We start from the raw sequence: 27,788 nt of genomic DNA on the forward strand, positions 1-27,788 counted from the left end.
CTTTGGTAGCAAAGCAGTATGGTACTTATACAGGTTTATACAGTACTGTAAAACATTAACCTATGTCAAAATACAGAACCTGTAATGTAATAATACTGTACTTACACTCGCTATTGTGATTGTAACTGTAACCTTGGTGTATATGTTTGCTTTTATATTTGATGTGTTTTGTAAAAGTTCTTTGAACTGAATACAAATAATAATAAATAAATACAAATATATTTAATTGCTACCAAAAAATGGCGGCTAGGAAGTTGGACTATTTCAACGTCCATTCTTAGAAGTCAACATGTCACTTTTTCCACCTCTATCAGAGTTAGAATCTTTGTAACTTGTACTTTCTAACTTAATGGGGTTTTGAAAAAGGTTTGTTACACAATTTAGTTTTTTGCTCACTACTTCGGAGACTTTTTCTACTTTGTATTGCAGAACCTTCATCTTTTGAACTTTAACTTACATTTTGTGAACTGTAATGACTGCAGTCTGAGAAAGATAGTTAAAGTAGAACATGACAAATGTAGCCTCATGCTCTGCTCAGGAAACAGCTTTATGTCACTTCCTCCATTTGTCTAGTAACCGAACATAGAATTCTTAAAGGATCGAGACCGGTCCCTTAACCTTTTCAACTTAGTTTATGCAGCAGTTAAGAATTTAGCATTTCTTCTCGGACCTTCAGGAAATACCTTTCTTGTCTAAGGTCTGTGCCGTTTGCTTTCCTGATCGACCATGTGGAAATGTACACTGGAATTATAGAACTTTGCTAACTCACGTCGGCCATCTGCATTCAAATGTGTTCTTCTTATGGTCATTTTTATTCACCATATGACATGCATAGCCTTTTGCACATTTTGTAGTCTGTTACAGCAGTCTTAAATCCATTTATTTCAGTTGATGAAGTCATTATGGATGAGGTCATAATCATAAGGGCAAGCATATCACTTTGACCTGGTGTACAATGGCCACCATTACTCCATTCTGTGTGGGAAGTAATGCCCCCGAAGAGATCAGCAGTAGTCGCAACACACATGCACGGAATAACCCCCATACACATGCTGTTGAATATGTGCCGTACGTCTATGTACAGCCACCCCACAGTCCTGTAGGTGAACCCGCTGTAGAATGAGAATGTACCATGCACTAACTCACACTGAAAAGGCAGCTAAGCCACACAAACACATACAAATGTCAGTTCAAAGGGCAGTTGCATACAAGTAATGCCATCACATACAAAATCGCCACGCCAAGGATATGTTGACAGACCCAAGCACACATCATAGCATGATGGCATCCTGAACATATCACGTAGGGCAGCTACACAGTAGCACATAAGCAAGCCCACAACACATGAGAACAGGACCCATGCATGTCCTGCAAAGAATGACACACCTTCCAACAATGCCCCTTGAACTCACCTCCGCTTTACAGTGCTGGGTAACATGATGATCTCACAGCACAATGAACGAAAGGCGGACAATTGGAAGGTGTCTGGCCCAAATGTAAACTTTACTGCAAATTCCAGTTATTATATCATAGGGACAGCACTACAGTATCCGTCACAATGCAAATTACTGCACTGGTGTACATCCATGTCACCGTGCATGGTCAACAGGGACCCACCAAATGGCAGGTGTATCGCAGTTCTCTCTACCTGTCGATAGAATCCATCGGCTAGACTGAACACGCCACAACATAAACATACATTGATGACATATCTACAGGCAATGAAAGGAAAATCACAGTCAGCCACCACAATGGGACAGGAGACCCTATACCTTCCCACAGCATACAGCAACACAAATACACATGAGGCCATGCAAGCAAAGAGGTACCCTTACATTAGCTGCCGGGCTCCCGAAACATGGATTTGAGTGGCCATCCTCTGATTCTGGTTCTCACACAGCACCTGGAAAACATGATAGCACATGCTATGTACAGACTCCATCATTCACCCATGTTCATCACACCTAGACCATAGCAGCACATACATTAAAACGCATGCACACAACATGCCCATCTGTCGTCTGTAGGATTCCTGCCGAGGAGCAGCCGAATGTCTGCCGAACACACCATGCAGTCTCTTATGTAGCAAATACTGGTAGGACGATACATAGGGCTCCCATGCATAGTCCCACCCAGAAGGACAAATGCCCCACACACATACACAAGTATGCCATAGTTGCAAACCCTTTCCCTGTTATCAGCTGAGGAAGCTCGCAAAGACGGTGTGACCTTTACTGTGACCAATGGGCATTTTCACTCTCTAACCACACTGATGCAGCAAACACCGTCCCATTCACCTTATCTACATGTTGCAAGGTCGGCATGTATTTCTTGGATACAGACAGGCCTATGCCAGATATGTAGAGGGCTAATTGGGAAACACCCCCGAGTAAACCCATGAGCGGAAGCCATCCTGCTGCAGCAGTGGCAGATCGCATCACTGGGGACATGTGCAGTGGCAACGCAGACTCTTTGGCACATGGGGTCATACAGCAAACTGATGGAGACAAGATGAATGCAGTCAATCAGATGCCAACCAGCTCAATGTCTGGCAATAGCAGTAGCCACAGCAGCCTGACTAAATGCGAACATCCCTGTGGGAGTGATCACACTGCTTCCATCAGAGGATAACTCACCTGATATGGGGGTGGCCAGGACATTTGCCATCAGAGACAAAGACACATCATCATGCCATACAAATGTGTGCACGTCAAATATTCAACATACACACTCACCTTAACTTTATTCAGCCTTTAGGTCATCAAAGTACATATATACATCACACACAAAATAAAATGGATACATGAAAAATCATCAGGTAATAACAAAAACCAGACAAGCCCCTATGATTCAAAGCAAACCTCTGGACAATTCCCAGCCCCAGGAAAATCTGTTGGATAAACTCACCTTTCGTGTCCCCAAAGGGACTATATTGCCTCCCATAAGCCTCCAGAACTGGGGCCTAATACCCCAAAGGGTCAGTGTTGAGGAAGGGGGAAGCACTAATTATGATCTGCCTACGAGGCATTGTACGTCCTTGCAGGCCAATTCCTAGTAAATCAGTAGCCATTCTTGGGGCCCTTAGTTCTAGGTGGGTGAGTTCATGGGGACAGCCCTCCGCATAGGATAGTCGTCTCAAGATTTTAATGTCCTCCCTAATCCATGTGCATTTGTTTGAAATTAATCTCTTGGTTCGACTTTGTCGCTACAACATTTGGGGACTGTACAAAAATACCACTCCCAGTCTTGGAATCAACATCTGGGGGTTTAGATTGTTGTGCGTTGGCAAGTCGGTGGATGCCCTATGCATACCTTCAGTGCCCACCACCCTCAGCTTTACACCCTGCAAACAATCCAGGGCCCCTTCAACCACCTCCCTCTGCAATCCCTGCTGGGTTAATTTGCCAGTTTCAGCCTGGGCGAGGCTGGTTTTCAAGCTAACATCAGCATCAACTTTGCCGGGGCCACTTTCGGGATGCCACCTCAGTAGGCATCACCTCTGTAGGGACCAGGGGAGCTGTCTGAATGAACTGGGTCACGCCCAGATTGGGAGCAGTACGGGATTCCTTTGCTGACGTCACATGACCCTTGCTAATGGTGTTGGTGCCTGGGTGTGGGTCACCTCGGGGCCCTCTTCCGGTGCCTCTAACATTTTCTAGGATCGGCAGTAACATATTCTTTAGGGTCGCCAATTCAGCCAGAACCAATGAGCAGTTGCAGCCCTGGGTTGTTTCCTTAGGGATGGAGACCAGGGCGGGAGAAATAAATGTATCCAATGAGAATAGACATGGTGAATTGGCCTGCCGCAGGTGCAATTTCACAGTTATCGGTTCACATGCATCAGATGTTTGGTGGACAAGGGCTTCCATGGTGATTGGGGGGGGGGGCTGATCCTTGGTGACATTGGCCTTTTTTCTTGTGAGGTTGTGCCAGGGGCACCAAATGTTGTAACTAGTGTGATGGGAGCAGTAATTGGCTCTGAAATTAGAGGTACAAAGGTGGCAGCAGGGGGAGCGGGGGAAGCAGGTGCGGAGTTACAGGGGCACTTTGCCTGAGGCAATTTCCCTAAGAGCTGGAGATGGCATTTGTCAGGCCAGCATTCAATGGTAGAAGAAGAGAGGTTGACAGATGTACTGGTAAACGGCAATGCTGATACTGTTGTTAGGTCACATGTCCCCATTTATGCTTTGTCAATGGCCACCCCACCCCCTTCTCAGACCGCTCATCATTGCTGCACAGGCTGGGTCCACCCCTTCGACTTTCCAGTTAAGATTTCCCCCAGTAATGTGGTCTATATCAGGATCATCAGCGTTGGTATTACTATTACCCCCAAAATGATTAGGGCACTTCCAAGGAAACAGTTGATTTCTTTGATCAGTTTGTACGCATCACTCAGTATCACTACACGGCTATGGCTATGGCCCCTGTGGTTGCCCCTACCTGGCTCGACATCTATTTTAGGCATGGGCGGGAGATTCTGCTTCACTGCTAGCATTTTGCGCTTCTCAAACCATGGTGCAGATGAACTTTGTGAGGGTGAGGGTGGGGGAACCACAACCTCCGTAGTCACTGCCCTCGTCGCCATACCAGTGCAAGTGGAAAGGAACCAGGGAATATAGTCAAATCGTCGTGCGATGTATAGACATAAAGGATCGGTTGTGAACATTTCGCCCCGCTTCCTCCTTCACGCGCCTCACCTTATGCTCGCTTTACTTGCAGCCTCAGTCTGAAGTAAATTTCCTTTGAAGTGGGTTGAGCAGTAACAACAGGGGGATCCCCCCTCGATCGTTGAACACCCCTCTGAGGGAGCTAAACACCCCTGCGCCCTTAGGTCCCCACAGGCTTCGGCCCTGGTGGGCCTCAGGTTAGTTTTCGTAAGGGTTTAGAAGTGGGGGGGGGATGGCCTGGCGCTCCCAGTGATGGCAACCTCCTGGAGAATCTGCAGCACCCCCCAGCCTCCTGCGCGAGCTAAACACCCTTGCGCCCTTAGGTCCCCACTGGCTTCGGCCCTGGCTGCACTGGGGTTAGTTTGCGTAAGGGTGTGCAGGTGGGGGGCAGGCCTGGCGCTCCGGCACTCACAGTGAAGGCAACCTCCTGGAGAATCTGCAGCACACCCCTGTGGGAGCTACACACCCCTGTGCCCTTAGGTCCCTGCGGGATTCAACATACATTACACAAGTGTTGAGGCCAGACAAGACCATGCCGAGCCCCATACATGTGTAGGCCATGTTGAAATTTCCCATCAATGCACCCACCCCACCAACCTGGACCAACGAGCACACAAAAGAGTCAATGTGCTACAACCTATGGTGGATGACAAAACAACCTTATTGATGGACAGGCAGGAACAAAGGCAACATGGTAAAAATGGGATTGGTAGCAAGGGACATGGGCGTGCTGTCAAAACAAAAGTTACAACACGTGGAAAGCAAACAAAATAGTCAAACATATGAAATGAACCATATATACAGCAGAGGTATATACAAAGGTAGTCAGAGGGCAAAATAAGAAACATGCAAAGTGAACCGAATAAAATACAGCACACACTTGGCAGGGAAACAGCTATGGAATGGGCATTTTAGGAAACAGCAAAAGATTATCACAACACACCCTCTGACTCCTCACCATCAATGTCCATCACCACAACATCCTGTTTGTTCACCTCGCCAAGTAGAGTCCACTGCTTTGATAGGACAGAGAAGCAGGAGAGTCAGGTGCTGGCGTGTATGGAAGAAGGGGTGGTAAAAGGCAGCGAGGCTGCAGGGGACGTGCAAGGCAGGGGGGCTGCCGGTGGCATCAACAAATGTTGCTGGATGGCACAGGCAGCCTCTTTCAGCTCCTGCAACTCGTCAGTCACCCCTACTATCTCCTCCCTGAAACCACTCACTCCCTCCCTCACAACGTCCACCTATCTCTCCCCTGAATCCCTCACCTCCATTGCCACCTCCTGCAAGTCAACACTGATGGCCTCATTGGTAGCCTGCAGGAAACCAAGCACTGGCACCTCCAGGTGCTGGGACCTGTGCCCTTGTGACATCATGCAAGGACCCTGAAGGTGGCATGGCAGTGGTTACTGGGGTGGGCGCGGTTGCCTCCATAGGTGGTTGACCTGAGGCCATCACAGATGGTCCTGGTGGTGAAATGTGCTGTTGAGGCCCCTCCCCTGCAAGTGTCCTGAACACAAAGTGTGACGCATGCGGGGCAAGAGGAGGGCAATACTCACTGTGCCACAGTGCTGGCCCAATGTCTGGGAAGGGAGGCAGGACTTACAAGCAACAAAGGGTGTGAGGAAGTCCAGGAAGGTGAGTTGGCCTCCTGTGGCTGGCTGAGGGAGAGGAAGAAAGGCAGGAAGGAAGGGATGGTAGAGCAAAAGGAGGCATAAGAGCCACAACAGAGCAGACACAGCTACATTAGTCCCATGGGGTCTACGTGGCACTGGAAACTGTGCCTGCTGCCACTCCTGTGCCTCTACCTACCCCGGCATTTCTGATACCTTCCCCTGCGCCATCCTCCTCCATATGAATCTCCTGTATTATCCTGGGTCATAATGTCACTGGTTACGGACGCTGTAAGAGAGGAGAAAGGAACACATAAACCAATACACACCGCATGATACACGCATTACTAACATGTGGCTAAAACATGCTACCTATGCATGAAACTGACACAGGGCACATTTACAATTTTGAATCTAGTGCAAACAGTATCTGGTGATACAGGTGTCGCAATCATGCATAGGCAATACACAATCATAGAACAAAGAACCACAACCGCATCGGTATGTGAGAGTCGGCCAAAGGGCAATTTCCGGGCACACATGTCACTTGGACATGTCCAACCATCAAATGCGCACATGTTTGTCAGTCTCCAGATGAACTGGCTGGCACATCTACACCACTCCCCAAGCAGCTGGCACAGCACTAATGACTGAAGATGTGTGTCAATGCAGCTGTATGAGTGGCATGTCCTGGGGCATAGTGTGACAGGTGTTGGAGAGGAGGTGGTCCAATCCCGCCCCCCTCACCACTCCCCAGTTAATATACCCTATGGGTGTGCCCTGCAATGCGATATAACAGACATATGCGAGCATAACACAATCCATACACTTGTTTTTAGACTCCATTTTGTACCGTGGTAGACGCCATCACTTTACTAGGCCCAAAAATCATCCCCATGCGGAAAACAGCTCTACCATCCCCAGAGCCTGGACAGATAACCCAGAGCACCACCACCCCCTCCTACCCTGCCAGCTCCGCACCAGCCTTGTTCCCACGGAAGTCCGACAATTCATTTGTTGCAAACAGTTTAACATCACATGCTTACAGTGTCCATTCTGCAGAGCATGAGAGGAGAGCAAGCCTCTGTGCCTGAGCCCATCCATCTCCACTAAACCGCCTGTGCCCCCTCAAATCCCAACCAGCCGCTGTACAGCCCAATAGCACTGACCCCTCGACTCCTTTCATGCAGATACCTATCTGACCTGGACTCACCCCGACCACAATAGAACCTCCATCAACGTATTAATCCTGCACCGCAATATATAGTCTACAATCAACAATTGCCTACGGATATCAGTACGACAGACAGAAGATCATATCTCGAGGTGGGCACCTGGGTGCTGGGCATGCGAACATCGAAAGCATTGCGGAGGGTAAGGGTTGGAATGTCATTAAATTAGCTCATTTGACCTAAGCACCTGTATTCATACAAGGTTTTATGTACACCATTATTCTCACATTATCAGTTCCTGTTGTTTAGTTTAGTTAGATAGATGTGTGTCTTGTTATGCCCTGACCTTCACCATGAAGATGAGCCCAGCGGAGCCACGTGCCACCAGAGTGACACCAGAGCAGCAGCCAATCCAATGGGGCCATCTTGTATAGAACCAACTGTATCATTCTGTCTCCCCAATTATTAGACTGATTTTTACACCTATAGCCCCTTGTCACGAATGACGTGTTTTGCCCTAATAATGGGCTGCCCGTGTATTGTTTGGCAGAGCGCTCTCGGGTAGTAGTTCTTTGCTTGCATTTCATCCTTATAAAGTTTGTTATACTTGCAATTCATCTCCTGGCCGTACGCTGGTCTGATAGCACAGCGAGTAGAGCACTCGCTTTGACATCTATGCAGGTTCGAATCCCGGCAGGGCCAAACTCAGCCTTTCATCCTTCCAAGGTCAATAAATGAGCACCCCACACCGTGGTTATTAATAAGCAGCGTTCAGATACCTGAGGGTTTGTAGCGCTATATAAATGCTAAATTATTATTCCCTTGCGGGATGTGTCCATTATTAGGACACATATATTAGGAGCTCATATAAGTAGACGGCTCGGGAACAAATAGTGTTATCTTAGCATCTTTTCTTACCATTGTGGAGGTAGGCCCAGGAGGGACAAGGTGACGTGAGTGTTGGGAAGAGTGTGAACGTGAATAGGCTCGGACAGAAAAAGGGGGGAGTATATGTTCCATGTTTCTCTATCCATAGTATTGTTGTCATGAATATGTCAATGCATATTGTGTTATATGTTTGCTATCATACAATGTATTTGTGTTGCAACGTGTAAGTGGGAACATCTGAAGTTTTATTGACTATCTTTAGAAGAAAGGTTCAAATACAGTAAAAAGGGCGAGAAGTAGTCAGATCGCTCGCGAGGAGTGAAGAGAAATAGTTATAAGTAGGGAGAGAGATCTAGAAAGATGGGGACGGACACTCCCCTGTCCCACATTTGTAAGCAGCTCCCCTTGTACACTGAACAAATTAAATAATATCATGAACAATGCGTGAATGAAACCAAGGGGGAGGGGACTATCCCACAGCTGGCTGGAAGAGGTATCTTTTTATAAGGCAACCACTTATCTGACTGAAAAATACAAGCGAAAGCAACTCCAAAACAGAAGGGAGATATTGTAATTGTGGAAGATGTTTGAGGAAACGCCCATAGTAAGTAAAAAGGAAGGTAAGGCAGAAGCAGAGACAGGAGTGGGGGCGTGGCGGAGGAAACAGAATGGGCAAAAGAACAGAAGAAAGGAGAAGAACCCAAAAAGATATATACACTGCTCACAAGAGCCGCAGAAGGTGATGTAGATCCAATATATCAACCAGGAAGCAGCACCCCAAGTGCTCCAGGCACAGTCCCACCCCCTCCCTATGATCTGTTTACTGCAGCCACTCCAGCTAACTCAGGGGTGAGCACACAGGATCTAGAATTAGCATTAAATGCCACACTAACAGAATTAGCCCAATTGCGAGCAGTGTGGGAGGGAGCACAAGTAGTAGAAGGAGGGCCCCAGCTAATGGGAGGAACATCACCCGTCCCCGAAGGAGAATGGAAACCGGGAGATTTCCTATTTCAAATAGATAATACACCCATACGAGCATTACAGGTAGAAAGGGAGGGAGAAAACGACAGTGTAGGGTATGACACAATGGCTTCAGTGAGGGACGAGGAATACTGGAGTGACTTTGATGAAGTCGAGGAAGGAGTAATGGGAGAGATACAGCAGGTGAAATGGGCCTCACCCAGAACTAAAGAGACATGGGAAGGGAGGCTCAGAAAAAGAATGGGGAGGATTGCCCTGGCGAAGAAGCAAGCATTTAAAGGGAGTACAGAAAAGACAAAATCAAAATTACAAATGCCTTTGATACACTATTTATTTATTTATTACATTTGTTGTACGCCCAAACTCTGAGGTATCACAGCGTAGTTACAGACATCTTAATTATAATTCGGAAGCATTCACTGTACATACATTTACGAGACAATAATACAAGAGATTACATATTGTGGAAACATTGGTTATCGTTGCATAAGGTCATATTTACATATTTGCATATTCGGGTAGCGGTCCTCATTTCATTGGTATCTATCTAGGGAGGAGGGTGGACGACTAGTGTTAGCTAGGTATCAGCTGGATAGAATTGGTTAAATAGGCAAGTTTTTAGTAAATGTTTGAAGCACCGGAAGGAGTCTTCATTTTTGATGTTTGTGGGGAGTGTTTTCCAATGTTTAGGGTCCATGACTGGGAATCTACTTCCCCCTCCTTTGGAACTTTTGTAATGCGGGACCGCAAGGAGAGAGTTTTTGTTGGATCTAAGCGTTCTGTTGGATTCTTTTTTAACTATTTAATTATTGATATATAGGGGTGCTTTCGTGGCGAGACATTTATGGGTAAGACACAGTGATTTGAAGATGATTCTAGCCTTGATGGGTAGCCAATAGGTCTCCCTTCTGATGTTAGAGATGTGGTCTTATTTTTGTAGTCCTAAGGCTACCCGTAGTGCTTTATTTTGCATTAGTTATAATTTAGCCAGTTTGGTGTTAGAGGTACATAGTAGGAGTACATTGCAGTAGTCCAGCTTGGATAAAATCAATGCCCTGGCTAAGGTAACATTTTTGGGCGTGAGGAACAGGCGACTCAGTGCAATTAATTTGGAAGTGTAGGAGGTAACTGAGGATAAAGCATTTACATGTTTCATCATGGTTAGGTTGGCGTCTAAATAAACACCTACGGTTTTTACCTGTTTAAGTACTGGAATAGGAGTACCAACAATATTGATTGATGCATAATCCGAATGGAGGGCGTTAATTTTGGTTGGGGAGCCCACGATGAGCCATCCAATTTTGTATTATTGCATACATTTTTTTAATGACTGTCCTGGTCGTAGTTCCCTGTGATCGGTATGAGGATCTAGGTGTCATCCGCGAAATTGGTATACATGACAGCCATAGCATCCAGTGTCGCAAATAGGAGCTTAGTGTATGCATTGCAGAGGGTAGGTGACAGACATGACCCTTGTGGTACCCGTCTGGGAACTGGGATGGGATCTGCAGCCTCTTTACCATTGGATACTCTAGCGATGTGATCAGCTAAAAAGGATTTCACCCAGAGGGCGGCCTCCCTTTAAAATCTGAAGTCAATCGCTAGTGTAGCACAGTGTTTTAGTCGTGATCCACTAGATCGAATGCGACAGATAAATCTAGCAGCAAACGTATACAAAGTTTGCCTGCATCCCTTATGGTGTCCATCTGGATTTTCAAATCAAGGAGTGCCATTTCGGTGCTGTGATTGGGCTGAAATCCAGATTGTCTAGCTCCCAGGAGCTGGTTTTGTTCAAAATGGGATTGAATTTGGGTGTAGGCTATTTTATCTATTATCTTCAGCAAGAACGGGACTGTGGTTATTGGTCGGTAGTTCGTAGGGACTGTCGAGTCCAGGGATGGTTTTTTCAGAAGTGGAGTCACCCATGCTTCTTTTATATTAGCTGGGACCATGTTCGTATTGAACAAGGCATTAACAAAGTTAGTAATGATGGGAGTGAGAGTGGGGGCACATAGTTTGACTAAATAGGCTGGGAAACTGTCCCCTTTACAATTAGAGGCTTTCAGTTTAGATATAGGGCATCATAGAGTTTGCCGGTAACCCTTAAATGTGGCGGTAACACTATTACCGCCGCATTTAAGGGTCCACCAGATCATGGCCTTGGCGTATTTCCCCCCAACTCTGAGCTAGGGGGAAATCTGCAGCAACATTGCCGATTTTCGGTGCTATTACCGCCGGCAGTAATAGCGCAGTGAAGCAGTGCGGAGAAGAACAACAATACATGGGACGCCAATGGCAAGGAAGACCGGCAAGAGGATGAGGTGGGTTTCGGGGACAGAGAGGAGGGGGTTTGGAGGGCAAGGCCCAAGAGGGGGAAGCCAAGGGTAGTGTTGGTCATGCGGGAGATAGGGTCATTTTTCGCAGGAGTGTAGCAGTAGACCGGGAAGGAACTACCAGTACCAACAGCCACACTATAACCAAGCTCAGTGCGGCCATCCGCACCCAGGTTGCCCATATGGACATCCCCAGGGAAGCTATGAACAGGACGAACAACCAGACAGCAGACCAACACCAGGTTACAATGCCCTCCGACACCCCCCGCATAACATGCAGTCGTGCCCAACCCGCCAAAATCAAATGACACATCAGCACACCAACCCATTTGTCGCCACTGCTAATGCCGCACCAGCTCCATATCAGGGAACATGTGTGCTCAATGAAAACATTTTCTCCTGCCTAGGAACCGTCACTCACCCCGACTAGGACAAACCATAGAAAGCACTTGCGAGTCCAGTCTTTTCACTACCTTAAGTCCAGATGAGGAACCACTGGTGGGGGCAGAGATAGGAAACAAACAGTTCATGTTTATGGTGGATTGGGGGTGGAAATATCATGCATTTCCGAAGGTGATTTTCTGTTGTCAAACAAAAATCTTGAAACACAAGGATTCTCTGGGACTGTAGAAACGGTTCCTTTTACAGAAGAGCTGGATGGCAAAATAGGGGGAGAATTATTAGAACTCCCTTACTCTATTATGAAAGCTCACCTGTCAATCTGTTATGGCGAGATTTGCTCAGTAAGCTGAATATGACCATATCATTCACTGACCAAGGAATTGTCTGTTCTACCCCAGGCGTGTGTCCTATTAGAGGAATGCTTCTGATAAACGCAATTACAAATGAAATAAAGATTAGGGTAGTGCCTGGGATTCCTGACATGTTTATCTATGGGAGTTGAGTTTTAGCTAAGGCAGTACTTAAGCTTACCAGAAAAGAATGGAGTGTGTCATCAGATTTTGTCTTCGCCCTGTGGCGGCGACTGAGGTAGCGGCTGGCACGATGCTGACACTAGCCTTAGAAGGAGTACAGGTGTTTGCAAGAAGAATAGTGGCAATAGGAACAGACACGCAAGGATGTGAGTGGCGTACAATGTAATGCATTGACCACAATGTACCATTAAGGGAATTAACTGATGCAAAACTATTCACTGATGACAACCAGGATGGGAAAATAATTTTGGAAATAAGCATACCGTGTGAAGAAATGGTGCAGTACAGAAAGGTGCCAAGCGCCCTCATGGCGGTCGGCAGTGCACCACGTTCCTACTATGACATGCAACAAGTGCCCCCTCACTTATGGACCACTAACCCACATGAGGTAGGGCTTTTGAGAGAAGTGACCCCTGTAAAAATTACCTTGAAAGCGGGGGCAATACAACCCAGAGTGAAGCAATACCTATTGTCTCGAGAAGCAGAGGAGGGGATTCAAGAAACAATACAAGGTCTCTTACAACAAGTAATTATTGTCCCCTCTAATTCACCATGCAATACAGTGGTGTATCCTATTAAGAAAGCAACACAGGGGTCATGGCGTATGGTCCAGGACCTCCGCCGACTTAATGACATAGTGCAAAAAGAGTTCCCACTTATACCAAATCCTGCATCTAGTTTGTGTAGCATCCCAAAGCAGGCCACCCATTTCACAAAAGTGGATCTCAAGACCACCTTTTTTTCAGTGCCCCATCACCCAGAGTCACAATACCTCACTGCCTTCACACTGGGGGGAGGGGGTAGAAACACTGCAGATTGCCCCAGGGGTACTGCAGAGTCCCAGCATATTCAACAGGATTTTGCATGAAGACCTTGGCAATATTCAGGTCCCGAGTACCATCATTCAATACGTAGATGACCTACTGGTTTGCAGTGACAGTGAAGAGAGCTGCTGAAGAGACTTGATAGCGTTACTACAGGTACTCGCCCACAAGGGGTATAAGGTAGACAAGAAAAATCTACAGTATTGTCTGACTGAGATCCTGTACTTGGGCCAATTGATTTCCAAGGATGGTAAAAGAATAATACCAGACACAGCAGCTGCAGTGCGTGCTTCAGCCAGACCCCATACTGTGAGAGATATGCAAAAATTCCTCAGAATATGTAATTACTGTAGAGCGTGGATACTTGATTATTCGGCCTACAATGGACAACAGAAATGCAAACAGCTTTTGAAAATGTCAAGGAATTGATCAGCACTGCACCAGATTTAGCTATACCTGACTATGATTGGAGTTCTACTTGTTTTCACACTCCAATGGAACACTAATGACAGCAGTGCTAACACAATAGACATCCCTGGGACACAAACCACTTGCATATTACATTGGCACCCTTGATTCAGTGATGCAGGGCCATTTCGCATGCGAACAAGCTCTTGCAGCCGCCAACCTTTGCTATTGAAAAAAGCTCCACAATTGTCATGGGTTCGTCTGTCACCATATATGTTGAGCACTCCCTATTTGCCATTCTCGAGAGATCAAAATCCACACTAACCACATGACGAGCGACAGAATATGAAATCATCATATCCCCCCCAATGTCCATGTGGTGCATTGCAAAACTGTAAATCCAGCTACCTTTATTACTGAACCATGCATGTGCAAGATATGCAAGAACATGACTTTGCCACATACAAGGAGGAAGGAGATGACATTCCAAAGGCAAGGGAAAATGCATTAGTGGAAGGAGAAGTGTACTTTGTAGACGGATCGGCCTCTATCTGTCCAGAAACAGGAGAAAGGCATGTCGGGGCAGCAGTAGTAAGATTGGAGGAAGGGGAATATGAGGTGCTAGTAAAGAAACGATTACCAATGCATTTCTCTGCCCAAGCCGCAGAATTAGTGGCACTGATTGAAGCACTCCATGCAGCAAAATGATGTGTAGTAACGATGTAAATGCTCGGTTACCGAGATGGAGAAGAAGGGGGTTTAGGAGAGCTGATTGGTCTCCCGTACAACACGCTGAGTTATTAAACGAACTGATGGAAGCCCTTGCAGAACCCTCTGTAGTAGCCCTGGTAAAATGTCAAGCGCACACTCATAACACTGACGAAATATTGTTAGGAAATGCAGCAGCAGACGCAGCAGCCAAAGAAGCAGCTTATCTCGAGCTACCAAACATCCCAGAATGCATACTAACAAACAAGAACCACCCAAAGAGGAAGGTTACAGTACATTACCCATAGCCCAAATTATAGAGTTACAAAAGAAAGTACCACCTGCAGAGCAAGAATTATGGACTAAACGAGGTTGCACACAATCCCCAACAGATTTACTGCAGAGACAAAATAACACAAGAAAAGTAGTAATGCCTTTTGAACTTCTTATTGTGGCTTTCGAGCAATTGCATTTCCCAACACATACTCCCAAACAACACATTGCCGCAGATCTCCAGAAGTATTGGTTTATTCCAAACCTGCAGGAGCATCTTAACAAAATGGTCATAGAATGCACAACATGTCAAATGTACAATTCAAGAATGACCCTGAGAACACTCTGAGGAACACTGTGCCGCCCTGTAGGGCCCTTCTGTGAGCTGCACATTGATTATGCAGACATGGGAGAGAGATGCAATGGAGCATGGAGCGAGATATCTAATAGTGGTGGTGTGTCCCTTTTCACGATGGGTAGAAGCAGGATCATGTGCCCACCCAGATACAAAGTGTGCGGCCAAATTCCATGTCAGGGAAGTGTTTCCCCGTTGGGCAATATGTGATGTAATACGTTCCGACAATGGAACGCACTTTGTAAATGATTTGTTCAAGGAAGTGACTTTACTGTTGGGAATAAAACACAAAATGTGCTCCATTTACAACCTGCAAGTGAACGGACTGGTTGAGAAAATCAACGTCTTACTTAAGAGTAGATTATCGAAAATATGTCACTCACTAAAGAAAAATTGTGTCTATTGCTTACCTTTGGCCCTGTTTCAACTCCGAACCCAACCAAGTAAGGACCAGCATCTGTCCCCCCACGAGATAGTTATTGGTCGACGCATGCAAACGCCTTTGTCACCGGTGCGGAGAACATCAGATGCACACAAAACAGCAACAGTATTAGGAGAGGAGTTCAAAGAATACCTTACCCAATTAACACGAGCTGTCAGGAGCATAGCAAAACAAATGGCACCCCCATTTAGCAGAGAAAATGAAATAGACACAACCACTGCCGCAGCAGACAGTCCAGAAAAACCACTGATGCCTGGCCAACTGGTGTAGGTAAGAAGTTTCATACGCAAATGGAACTCTCCAAGGTTCCATGGCCCATATGAAGTGATCTATTGTACTCCCTTGGCGGTAAAGGTCAAGGGACTACGGTACTGGATTCACTTATCAGACATAAGAAAAATGCACAACAGTGTAGTGCCTGAGACCATGAGTGAAGAACAAAGAAACGTTGCAGTACCCTAAATTAAATAGTGAAGAAATAACTGAGTGTAAATAAAACAAAAAATAGACTGCATGAAATAATTGATGAAAGTTTTCATATTTATATGTTGTTGTCTCGTGTTCAATACTGTCTTTCTTCCACACTGTCTTATCATCTCTCACACTCTCTCTCTCGCCCAATAACTGTTACACCTTTTCGGAATCGCTGGTCTTTACGGCATTGTTGGTCTCTTGCCCACATTTCCTCTGTTTATACCCCCAACATGGCGGGTGGTAACAGTCCCGGCATTTCAGCCTTGCAGTTTGATTCACGTCCTGAAACTCTGCCCCCACATCGGGAAGCTGTTTATCTTCTCTCACAAACAACGCGCCGGTGCGTTGCTACTGCTGTCAGCCAACACTTTGTGAGTTCGCACCCAGGAATCTTTCCTACCTATTCTACTAACAGACTTTGCAAGCCTAACTATCTTTCTTTTTTCTATTAGGACATCTATCAAACACATACCGGCACACACAACGCCCCACGAGTCCCAGTCGACTCCTCCTTCAACCTTGTACGTGCCACCGTTCGATCTCCACCCACTCTCTCTAACTACGAGGGAAGCATTACCGATCGGGTACGTCTTTGAACAGAGCCTCAGACATTCCGGGCTCTAGGGAGATTGGTTTCTCGAACATAATTCTTATTCATCCTGAACTCTGGTCGTTTTTTGTTCATCTATAGCATTCCCTGATTTCCGAAGCGCTGCACAAATCAACCACGCTACTCTCATCATTCAGTAACATCTGACAAATACAGGTATACTTAGAACCTTCCAAATACATTTCCAATACTTACTTCCTGTATATAACATTCTTGCTTTCCCCTCCGACAGCAAAACTCTCACGAGAGAAAGGGGTGGAGCGCAAGGAAATATTAGTCCAACTTCTCGACGGTATTACTGTTAAAGAATTATTTCCATAGATTCATTCTACTTACCACTCCTTTTGATAAAAGAAGACAATAATTCTTTCTCTTTATAACCCTAATCAGATATCCGGGTCCCAAGAATGGATTGAAGACACGCCCTCCTCTTCACGATTTCCAGATCGTCTACATTTCCCGGAACAACAGGGTTTTTTTCCCCAGAGGGTTTCCCTGGGACATCCCTACTCTTCTGGGCGTCTATAAGCCACGGAAGGGAGAGAGGTGTTTCAGAGGGATTCTCAACTCTTCTCACCTTTAACGTCTTACCAGGTTAGTGGTTTATTCTATGGGTGTATGACAGATGTCGATAGTACATAAGCATTTATAACAGTTAGCAACGCCTAGAAAATTGAAGAAAATATAGGTATCTTCTAACACCCATAGAATATTTTTTACGTCACCATGGAACCGGCACAACAGCAACAATTGATTGCAGCCGTGCAGTCCTTAATGGCTGAGGTTCAGGCCCTTAAGCAGGAAAATGCTGCCTTGAGACAACATGCAGGAAGGGTGCCCAGTTGTTCAGAACTCTTTCCAGGTCCGCTTCCTAGTGGACGATTTGATAGTAATCCACACAAGTTAAAATAATTTTTGGAATCATGCACTGTACAGTTTACTTTCAAATCTGCCTTTTTTCATAGCGACCGTGACAAAATGGGTCATATAATCGCTAATCTTGCTGGTCCTGTTCTGGCTTGGGCAACACCATTGGTAAACACAAATAATCCCCTTTTGGATTCATACCCTGCCTTTGTGAACAGTCTTAAATCAATGTTTAGCAGGCAGGAAATCACTGTATCAGATCAGGAACCGTTGTTAGATTTTAGACAAGGGTCTTTGGATCTACTTTCTTACATCACTAAGTTTAAACAATTGGCGGCTGGAACAGCTTGGGCAGATGATGCTCTTATCACCTTATTTAGACGTGGCTTAAATGAGGAGTTAAAAGATGAAGTCTCACGGATTCCTCGTTCCACAAATTTGGCAGAATTAATTACTCAAGTCATGCAGATGGATTATAGAATTCAAGAAAGGCACCGAGAACGGAGGAAACCCAGGCGTTCCCGTAGTTTAACTGATTACTCCATCACGACTCCCAAAACCCAGGTTTCCGATGAGCCTATGCAAGTCGGTGCTGTCCGGGGTCCTTTGTCTCTAGGAGAACGCAATCAACGTCGAACACAGGCATTGTGTATGTATTGTGGGGCTAAGGATCATACAGTTACAAGCTTTCCAGTCGCACCTATTAGAATGCAGGGAAAGGCCCGCACCCTAACGTCAGGGGAACCACGGATAGGGAATCAATAAGTAGTTCCCCAATGACACAAACATCATCTCTGATCTCTGAGATCTCCGATTCGCCTATTGTTGTTCTTAAAGTTTCCTTGTTTTTGGATGCCCTCAACTTCATTGAAGTCCCAGCCTTAATCGATTGCGGGGCTGCTGGAAATTTCCTCGACGAACATTGGGCTCTCAACCACAAAATACCCCATTCACCCAAGTCAGTCTCCATACCTGTTGAATCTGTGGACGGCAGTCCATTGGTTTCTGGTCCAATTAGTGAGCAGACAAGACCTTTACGCATGACCATTAATTCTCATACTGAAGTTGTCACTTTGGACATAATTCGTACAGCACACTACCCTGTAATTCTAGGCTTGCCCTGGCTTCGTGTTCATAACCCCTTTATTAACTGGACAGCAGGAACTTTTTTCTTGGGATCTGAGTATTGTCTTTCCCATTGTCTCTCTGAAGGAGCTGTAGGATTTCATCATTCTACCACCTCTACGGAACAGGAACCTAAATCAACCATATTAAATCACGTCCAAGATAAACCTGAGACTTATAAGGCATTCCAGCTAGTATTTTCAACAGCAGAATATGCTGAACTTCCTCCACACCATTGAGATGATTGTTCCATCGAATTGATTCTGGACGAACCTATTTCTTTTGGGCGAATGTATATCCTATCCTCTAGAGAAAAAGAGGTTCTTAAAGAATACCTTAGAAAGAATGTACATAACGGTCTAATTGCAGAATCCACTTCTCCTGCTGGTGCTTCCATGATTTTTGTGTCCAAAAAGGATACAACAGAACCTAGACCCTGCATTGATTACTGCGGTCTAAATAAAATCACGATCCCGGACCGATACCCCATGCCTCTGATTCCGGACATCCTTGAGGCCGTCAAAGGAGCCACGATATTCACAAAACTAGATCTACGAGGAGCATATGATCTCATCCGAATCAGAGCAGGGGATGAATGGAAAACCGCTTTTCGCACTTCCTTCGGGCATTAAGAATACCCGGTGATGCCTTTCGGATTATCAAATGCACCAGCTGTCTTCCAGCGTTTCATGGACCACTTATTTTCCGACATTCTACTACATACGGTCATCGTTTACCTTGATGACATTCTTGTCTTCTCCTCTTCATTGTCTGAACATATTCACCATGTCAGGGAGGTATTATAGCGACTGTAGGATAATAACTTATTTTGCAAATTGGACAAATGCGAATTCCATCAAGAGAAGGTTGCCTATCTAGGTTACATTCTATCAGCTTAAGGAGTTTCTATGGATCTGCGTAAAATCTCAGCCATTTTGGAGTGGCAAGCTCCATCCTGCGTCAAGGATCTTCAGCGATTTCTGGGGTTCGTCAACTTTTATAGACGTTTTATCCCTAACTTCTCAGCAATTATTTTACCCCTTACTGCCCTCTTAAAAAAGTGAACTGCCTTTATCTGATCTGATGCCACTCAGAAGGCCTTTACGGTTCTAAAGAATGACTTCATTACCGGTCCTATTCTGCTTCCACCTGATCAATCCAAAAGGTTCATCATTGAGTCTGATGCTTCTCACCATGCTTTAAGTGCAGTTCTTCTTTAAGAGAACGATCAAGGAGTAGAATGCCCGGTGGCTTATCTTTCCAAAACATTGTCTTCCTCCGCATTTAAATTACGCTGTCCTTGAAAAGGAATTATTGGCCATCAAACGGGCGTTTGAGGAGTGGAGACATCTTCTACTGGGAGCTTGTCATGCTATTGAGGTCTGAACCGACCACCACAACCTTGGAGCCCTACAGTACGCCCAGACCCGAAATAGCAGGCAAGCCCGTTGGGAACATTTTTTTTTCGCCTTATGAAATCAAATTCACCTTTATTCAAGGTAGAGCTAATCTCAAAGCTGACGCTTTGTCTCAAAAAAACTCTGCTCATTTGTCTCCTTTCCGACCCGAATCTCTTTCACAGAGCACGATTCATACACGTGGTTACTACTTTTCTACAGTCTGTCTCCAAAGCTACATTGCAATTACAAAGGAATGATCCAGGTATATTAACATCTATGGATCTTACCATCATACATGGCTGCACTTATAGAAATAAAAAGCTATTTATACCTACAGCCGATCTGCAGAAGTCTATGGGCCTCATTACACATTGTGCGGTAAAAGTCTACATTTACCGGCATGGCGCTATTAACGTGTCCGCCTTGGCAAGAGGGCGCTAATAGCGTATCATTACGAGTACGCGGACACGAGCATAGCACCATGCCGGTAATGACCCTACCGCCATGCCGCTAAAGACCCCAAAAAGTCCCTTACCGGCTTTGACGAAAGTGCTGATAGCACCTCCGCCCTCACTCTACATGCAAATAGTGGTCACCTGCTATTAGCAGTGACCGTTAAATTGCGGAACCGGAAATAGCATCATCGAACAGGAACGGGAAGGAGAATGGCGGCCATCTTTAAAAAACAATCCATTGCTATCTTCTGCATCCAGGACCTCTTTCCACAAGACTCCAACACAAAATCATCCCGGATAGCGCGAAGATGCCCAAGGCCGTCAAGAAAGGCGCTGATCGGCAGCGAAAAGAAAAATTCAGCGACGAGGAGCTGATCATGCTTACTGAGACACTTGCGGCAAATGCCAATGTAGTATTTACAAATGACATGCGGCGGGAGACCCTTGTCAAGAAAAAGGCCATCTGGTCAGAGGTTGCCCACCAAGTCAGTGCGTTGGGCACCACCACCCGCACTGTCAATGACTGCCGAAAGAAGTGGGACGACCTACAGGTCCGTGTACAAAACATTCTGGCTGTGAATCGCAAGCTGGCAATGGCCACAGGAGGTGGCGCTGATTCACCTATAAAACTCCGGGAGTGGGAGGAGACCTGCGCCACCACAATTGGTGTGGAATCGATCTAGGGTGTCGGAGACATGGAGCATGGTGCGCCCACTTCATCAGATGGAGGTCAGTGTATACATCAAACAATGCGCAGTGAAGGGTGAGGGGCCCCCTAAATGTGAGTCAATAATCAGGCCATCGATCAGCCACAAACCTACATGCACGCATCACCACATATATGTGCAACCCAGACCCATTCATGCATGATGCACCTGACATCCCCATTACCGGAATCAAAAATAAAGAGGCCCCAATGCATAGAGCGGCATGACGTAAACATTATGCATAAGGCACGTAGAACCATAATCGATGGTATTCCCTATTTTTGTCCCCTACAGGATCACAGACAGACACTGATGAACCGGGCACTGTAACACCTGCTCCCCCAGCAAAGAAAAAGCCCAGGACACATGAGACAGGGGACACCGCCACCACCTCAAGGGGAACCGGCAGGAGTGATTAGCAGCAGAGGGGCAAAGGCAGCAAGAGCACCAGTTCTACACAGCCTGAGGCCACGGCTGCTTCAATTGTTCCACCCACGGCAGTGTACCCCATGACATTGGAAACCAGCACGGAGGGCCCGCACTCTGCTGCCACCAGTTCCACTGGTGGGACAGCAGTCACTGTGCCGCTTTCGGACGTGGAGGAGGCAATTGACGTTCACAATCAAAGCCAGACCCCCCAGCCCACCACGGTCCATTGAGCCAAGCCCAAGGCCATTATCACAATCAGGTAGCCATGGAGAATCAGGCAATGACACCGTGGAAGGGCGATGGAGCCCTCAGGTGTCCTCACCTGATGCCAGAGGCATGGACCAGGGCACATCAGCCACCCCAACAGCTGGACGCAGTCAACATGACCTTGCAACCATCAGCCAGAGGCAGGTTGAAATCACTGCGCTGGTTGGCCAGCATGTGGCAGAGGCAGCCCGTCTGAGGGATGACCTTAGGTCGTATGCAAGCCAGACAAGGGAGGGCATGGAGGCCTGCACAAACAGGATTTGTGAGGAAATGGCCCAACTTAGGCAGGCCTCACACGTATTGTGGACGCCATGGAGCGACAATACACCCCCCCCACCACAGGATCAACCGGGCACTTCCTCCTCTGCGAGTTCCCGTCAAACAAGCCCCCGGCCCCGCTCTCTGCGCACCATCGGGCACACGACATCCCAACCACCCAATGGCGGAGGAGGCCATGAGAATTAGGGCCAGCAAAAACTAGCTGGCACATGTGGAGCAGGACAACTACACACTATATGCCTCACATGGGGGTGTTGTGGGGGGAGGGGGGAAATGGTGTTTTGGGGAGTGTTGTGGGGGAGGGGGGAAAGGGTGTTTTTGGGAGTGTTGTGGGGGGAAAGGGTGTTTTTGGGAGTGTTGTGGGGGAGGGGGGAAAGGGTGTTTTTGGGAGTGTTGAGGGGACGGCGGAAAGGGTGTTTTTGGGAGTGTTGTGGGGGGAGGGGGGAAAGGGTGTTTTTGGGAGTGTTGTGGGGAGAGGGGGGAAGGTGTTTTTGGGAGTGTTGTGGGGGGAGGGGGGAAAGGGTGTTTTTGGGAGTGTTGTGGGGGAGGGGGAAAGGGTGTTTTTGGGAGTGTTGTGGGGGGAGGGGGGAAAGGGTGTTTGCACAGTTGGGGCCATGCACTTTTTGTTCACATTTTGATCACAATACACTGTTGAAAAGTTGAAACACAGGCTTGGTCTTCATCATTGTGTATGTGTACTTTATTGGGGACAGCGTCCTTTGTGGGCCTCACCACATTCATCAGGGCAACAATACCCATCTCCATCCATAATAGTTCTCCCTTGTATCTCATAACATTTGATACATCAGATGCTGACGCACATCGTGTCCCTCCTGGCCATCGCCTCTTGCATGTCCTGGTGGACCATTTCACCCATCCTCATCCCCATCAACATCATCTTCATCTGGTGGTTGCATGTCAATGTCAGGTGGCATAGGCACATTCCGTCTGATGTACATTTTGTGCTGCATTACACATGCCATGGTTATCTTCGGCACTTTGTCATGGCCGTACAGGATAGCCTCACCCGGCCCGCTTAGGCACCAGAGCTGTGTCTTCGAAAGGCCAAATGCCTGCTCTATCACGACGAGGGTACGGGTATGTGCACAATTGTAGTCCTCTTCCTGCCGGTTCTGTGGGTTCCGTACAGGGGTTAGGAGCCACCTCTTCAGGGGATAGCCGGCGTCACCTGTATGGGGTGAAGAATGGGTACCCGTTACCGTTCACCTCTGGTGCAGCCAGTACATGTCACACAAATCGACTTTGCATTGTGATTCAAAATCACGACTACCAGCATGCATGCAGACGATCTGCGTGACTGCAATGTGCAAAGGGGAGCTTGACCCTGCAAGTGGACATGCCCGAAACATGCCTCTGACAGCAAATGACATGTCCTGGATGAGGCCAGGTCTTAGGTGTCCCTGGGCCGAGGCAAATTTGGTACCACACTTCTAGTGTACTGCCATTCCGACATCGATGTTGCCATGCTGTGTGGCATCACTTCAGTAGTGCTATAGGTGTGGGGTTCAATTCTATGGCTAGGGGTGTTACCTTTGCATGCATTCAAGGGCACATTGCTGTCTTTATGTTGTGCTGCGCTGATTCTGTAGTACCATCTTGACGCCATGTTGCTGATTTGTGTGGTAAGTGGTGTGGCATGATGTGCAATGTGGATGTGGATAGATGTGCAATATTCGGGAACCTGGATTGTACTCTATGTTGTGCAGCTCATAATTGCATGTGGGTTCTACTCAAGGACATTGCGGCCTTCCCTGATGGATATTGGCCTACATCTGTATGTCAATTTGTCCTACAGACGACAGTCAACAACCAGTTGGAGTATGTATCTCTCCCCACCACATCACACTGCCATGTGCTTGCCCTGCTACTCACCAAGTAGCCAGGAACGTTGTCCGGCTTGTCGCTCCATGTAGCGTGGCATGTTTGAGTTACGCAGACCATGCAATCATGGGTTGATCCGGGAAATCAGGCACAACAATGTGTGATTATCTTCTTAGCGTCAGATACCATTTGGACATTGATGGAGTGGAATTGTTTTCTGTTTTGGTAGACTAATTCATTGTGATGTGCGACCACCAATTCTACATGGGTAGAGTCGATGGCCCCGATGCAACATGGGAAGCCTGTCAGTGAATAGAAGCCAACTTTGGTGTTTGCGATCTCCTGGGCAGTCCGTGGCAGGAATATGTGTTCCCGTGCATGCTTCAGGAGGGCATCGAGTACCTGGTTCAGCGTGCGTGAGGATACTGGTTGTGAGATGCCATGCATCTGCCCCACTGTATGCTGGTAGGTGCCTGTGGCCAGGAAGTGTAGCATAGTCACCACCTTCAGTTGAGGGGGGAATGGCAGTTCTGATGTCTATGAGGCTGACAATGTCATCATGTATCATGTATACGATGCTGGTGATGGTATCCCGGTCCAGACGGTACAGGGTGTGTATCTGCTCAGGGGTTAGGTTAAATGGACTGGCTCTGATCCTGGGGATTAGTGGCTGCCTCTGTGGTATTCCTAGGTGCCCTGGTGGTGCTTGCTGCGCCTGTCTTGCCCTCCTCCTCCTTCTCCTCCTGCGTCTCCTTTGTGCTGCCTGTTGTTGTTGCTGCTGCACTGCAATCATGTCCTCCAGCCCATGTAATGCTGCTAGTATTGGAACCATCTTGGTGTGGGAATGGGTGTGTGAAGGGGTGTGGTGTGCTCCTTTTGTGCTGCCAGTCTCCATTGCCTCCACCTGTGCTGATTTTGTCCACCTGTGGCAGGTGGGAACACTGCTAGATTCTGATAACGGGTGGTTTGCGATGCCGGTATTTGCTCCATGCCTGTAAGGGGTTTTGGGGGCTTTTCCATGCCGCTATTAGCATGTCTGCCTGGCTTGTGATGCTGTGCTATTAGCGGCATGGCATTATTTACGGGATTGAGGGTCGTGCGCCCGCAGACTAGCCGCTATTAGTGGCACCGCACATAGCGGTGCCTTAAATAGCGGTGAGCCGGGTCGTAATTGGCATGGGGATTTAACGATACCGGTATTCCCTTACCGGTAATGTTAAATCCCTACCACACAACATGTAATGAGGCCCTATGTCTTCTGTGTCACGATTCGCAATTGGCGGGTCACAGGGGGATTGATAATACCACTGAACTTATCCGATGAAACTTTTGGTGGTCCGGCCTAGCTAAGGATGTCCAGGATTATGTGTCCTCCTGCTCTGTGTGCTTACAGACCAAGACCTCTCGCTGACATCCTTTGGGTCTTCTTACAAAGATGCTGGTTCCTACCCAGCCGTGGCAGATGATATCCACCGACTTTATTGTAGACTTACCTTTATCCGAAGGTTGTACTGCTATTATGGTGGTAGTAGACTACTTCACTAAGTTAGCTCATTTCCTACCCTTACCGAAACTACCTACCGCCGCGCAGATGGCAAGGATCTTCATTGCTCGTATATTCACCTTCCATGGCCTGCCCGAAACCATCGTCTCAGATCGTGGTCCTCAATATACCTCCAGATATTGGCGTCAGATCTGCAAACTCCTCAACATTTCCCGTGCCTTGAGCTCGGGTTTCCATCCACAGACTAATGGACAGACCGAGCGATTGAACCAAACACTTGAGAGGTATCTACGGTGTTACATCTCTGCATCTCAAGACAATTTGGTTGAATTGTTGCCGGTGGCTGAGTTTGCCTATAATAATGCTCAACACGCTTCTCTAGGTTCCAGTCTTTTACTTTGCACTTTTGGTTTCCATCCTACATGTTTTCCCAAGGGTCTTGCATCCAGCTCCTCATTTCCAGACGAGGAGAGTCTTCTCTTAGACATTCGGAAAGGCCATCGTGCTGCACGATCCGCTCTTTTGAATGCTCAGGAACGTGCTAAACTATCAGCTGATAGGCACAGGACTCCTGCCCCGGATTTCATTCTGGGTGACAAAGTATGGTTGGCATCACGTTTTCTGCCCCGGCATCTGGTTCCCTCCAAATTGTCCCCACAATTCTTTGGTCCTTTTGTTGTCCTCCAACTGTCATGATTCCGGCCCCTCATGTCCCCAGCCCTCCAAGATGTCAGGCTGGAGCCAGGCCACAATCATCTACATGGCCCTCAAGGGCCTCTCCATCCCTCCAAAGACCCACTTGGAGTCAGACTTGGCGCTTGTGGCACCAGACTCACTCACTCCCATAGGATAACATTGGGGATTGGACTTGTAGTGCATTGATGGGGACAAGATGGATGCCCCCACATATTTCGGTTCCCAGAACTGCATGTGCAGTCTAGTCTTTTGGGTGTGGTTCAGCCCAGAGACATCTGGGATACCCAGAGACTATTTAAGCCACGCCCAGGCTGAGAAACATGCTTTGTGTTTTCTGCACCTGCAGCGTGACACTCACCATGTTTGGATCGGTCTCCAGTAGGCCTGCATCTTTCTTCTGCGCTCAGCTCCTGCAAGAACAAGAACACTGTTAGGAAAAGCCTTACCTTGCGGCGCTTCTGCCCATCATTTATCGCTTCTTCTGTTCTGCGGGCATCTTCGACGGTGTCATTCCCATCCCGGCACGCCGCTTCCTAAGGAAAAGGGAAAAGAACAGAAAAAAGGCATTAGTAAGCATTCCGCAAATCTTTGCTTATTTTTAAAGACTGTACGAGTTTCAAACGCTTACCTGAATCCCAGCCGCTCTGGGGAAACTCTGTCTCCGGAACTTCTCATCCATCTGCAAGAGGAAAAAGACACTCCAGGTTAGCGTGGAAACATCTAGAGGCGCCGCATACCGCGCTTACCTACCGCATTTCTTCTTCATAACCGGCATCCACGCTGAACACGTCGCGGCACCTAAAAGACACAGAAAAAGAACTCAGTTCAATACAAATACGAAAGGGTTGCATTGCGCATCACGCTCTCACTCACCTTCAGTGCTACTCATCTCAGCAGCACGTCGCCATCCCCAGATGCCGGCTATCATCTAAGGAAGGAAAGGAACAAAGTTAGAGAACTGTTCAAAAGACTCATTATACTTACCTGTAGGACTCTTGCCAGTGAAGTAACTAGGCAGCAAGGAGCCTGCATCAATCAACGCGCCCCTGCACTGAAAGCAGGATGGAGAGCACACTTTCCAAGAAAACAAGGTGAGCTGTGGATCAAAGGGAAGGGTTGGACCCCAGGGAAGAAGGGGTTCAAGCACACAGAGACAATAGGGAGTTAAACTGTACCAATCCTGTGTTTCAGGCCCAATCTCCAGTCGAGTAGACTCTAGGGAAGGGTTCAAGGTCGTAAGAGGTCAGAACAGGCTGAGTGACGTCCCAGTGGATACCAGGTGAGCGTTAGAGAACACAAAGTCTCACATCAAAATCCACCTGGGCGTCATGGAAACGTCAGAAACCGACCAGTTAGCCCACATGTTGGGGCAGCTACGTTCCAAAGTACATGCAGCCAGGCAGGAGACCAACACCCTGAGGAGAGAGCTGATAGTAGCCAAAGAACGCACTGATGATTTAAGCCGGCAACTTCTCCAGTCACAAGCAGGGCATGCACCATTGCCGGGAAGCGTGCCCTCGATGCCAGTACCATC

At 47.2% G+C, this 27,788-nt stretch overlaps 1 long non-coding RNA gene across 1 annotated transcript in view; it reads right to left on the reverse strand.

The window, feature by feature from the left end:
- The window catches only part of LOC138521438 (uncharacterized), a 145,668-nt gene that overhangs the window by 55,012 nt on the left and 62,868 nt on the right, over nucleotides 1-27,788 (reverse strand). Inside the window, exons 2-3 of the long non-coding RNA XR_011283045.1 lie at nucleotides 6,477-6,566; nucleotides 1,836-1,903 (exon numbers count right to left, since the gene is read on the reverse strand). This is a non-coding gene — a long non-coding RNA (uncharacterized lncRNA). The remainder of the gene's footprint in view (nucleotides 1-1,835; nucleotides 1,904-6,476; nucleotides 6,567-27,788) is intronic.

Source organism: Ambystoma mexicanum, chromosome 13 (assembly GCF_040938575.1).
Source record: "Ambystoma mexicanum isolate Mex_15411 chromosome 13, UKY_AmexF1_1, whole genome shotgun sequence".
NCBI classification, from domain to species: domain Eukaryota; kingdom Metazoa; phylum Chordata; class Amphibia; order Caudata; family Ambystomatidae; genus Ambystoma; species Ambystoma mexicanum.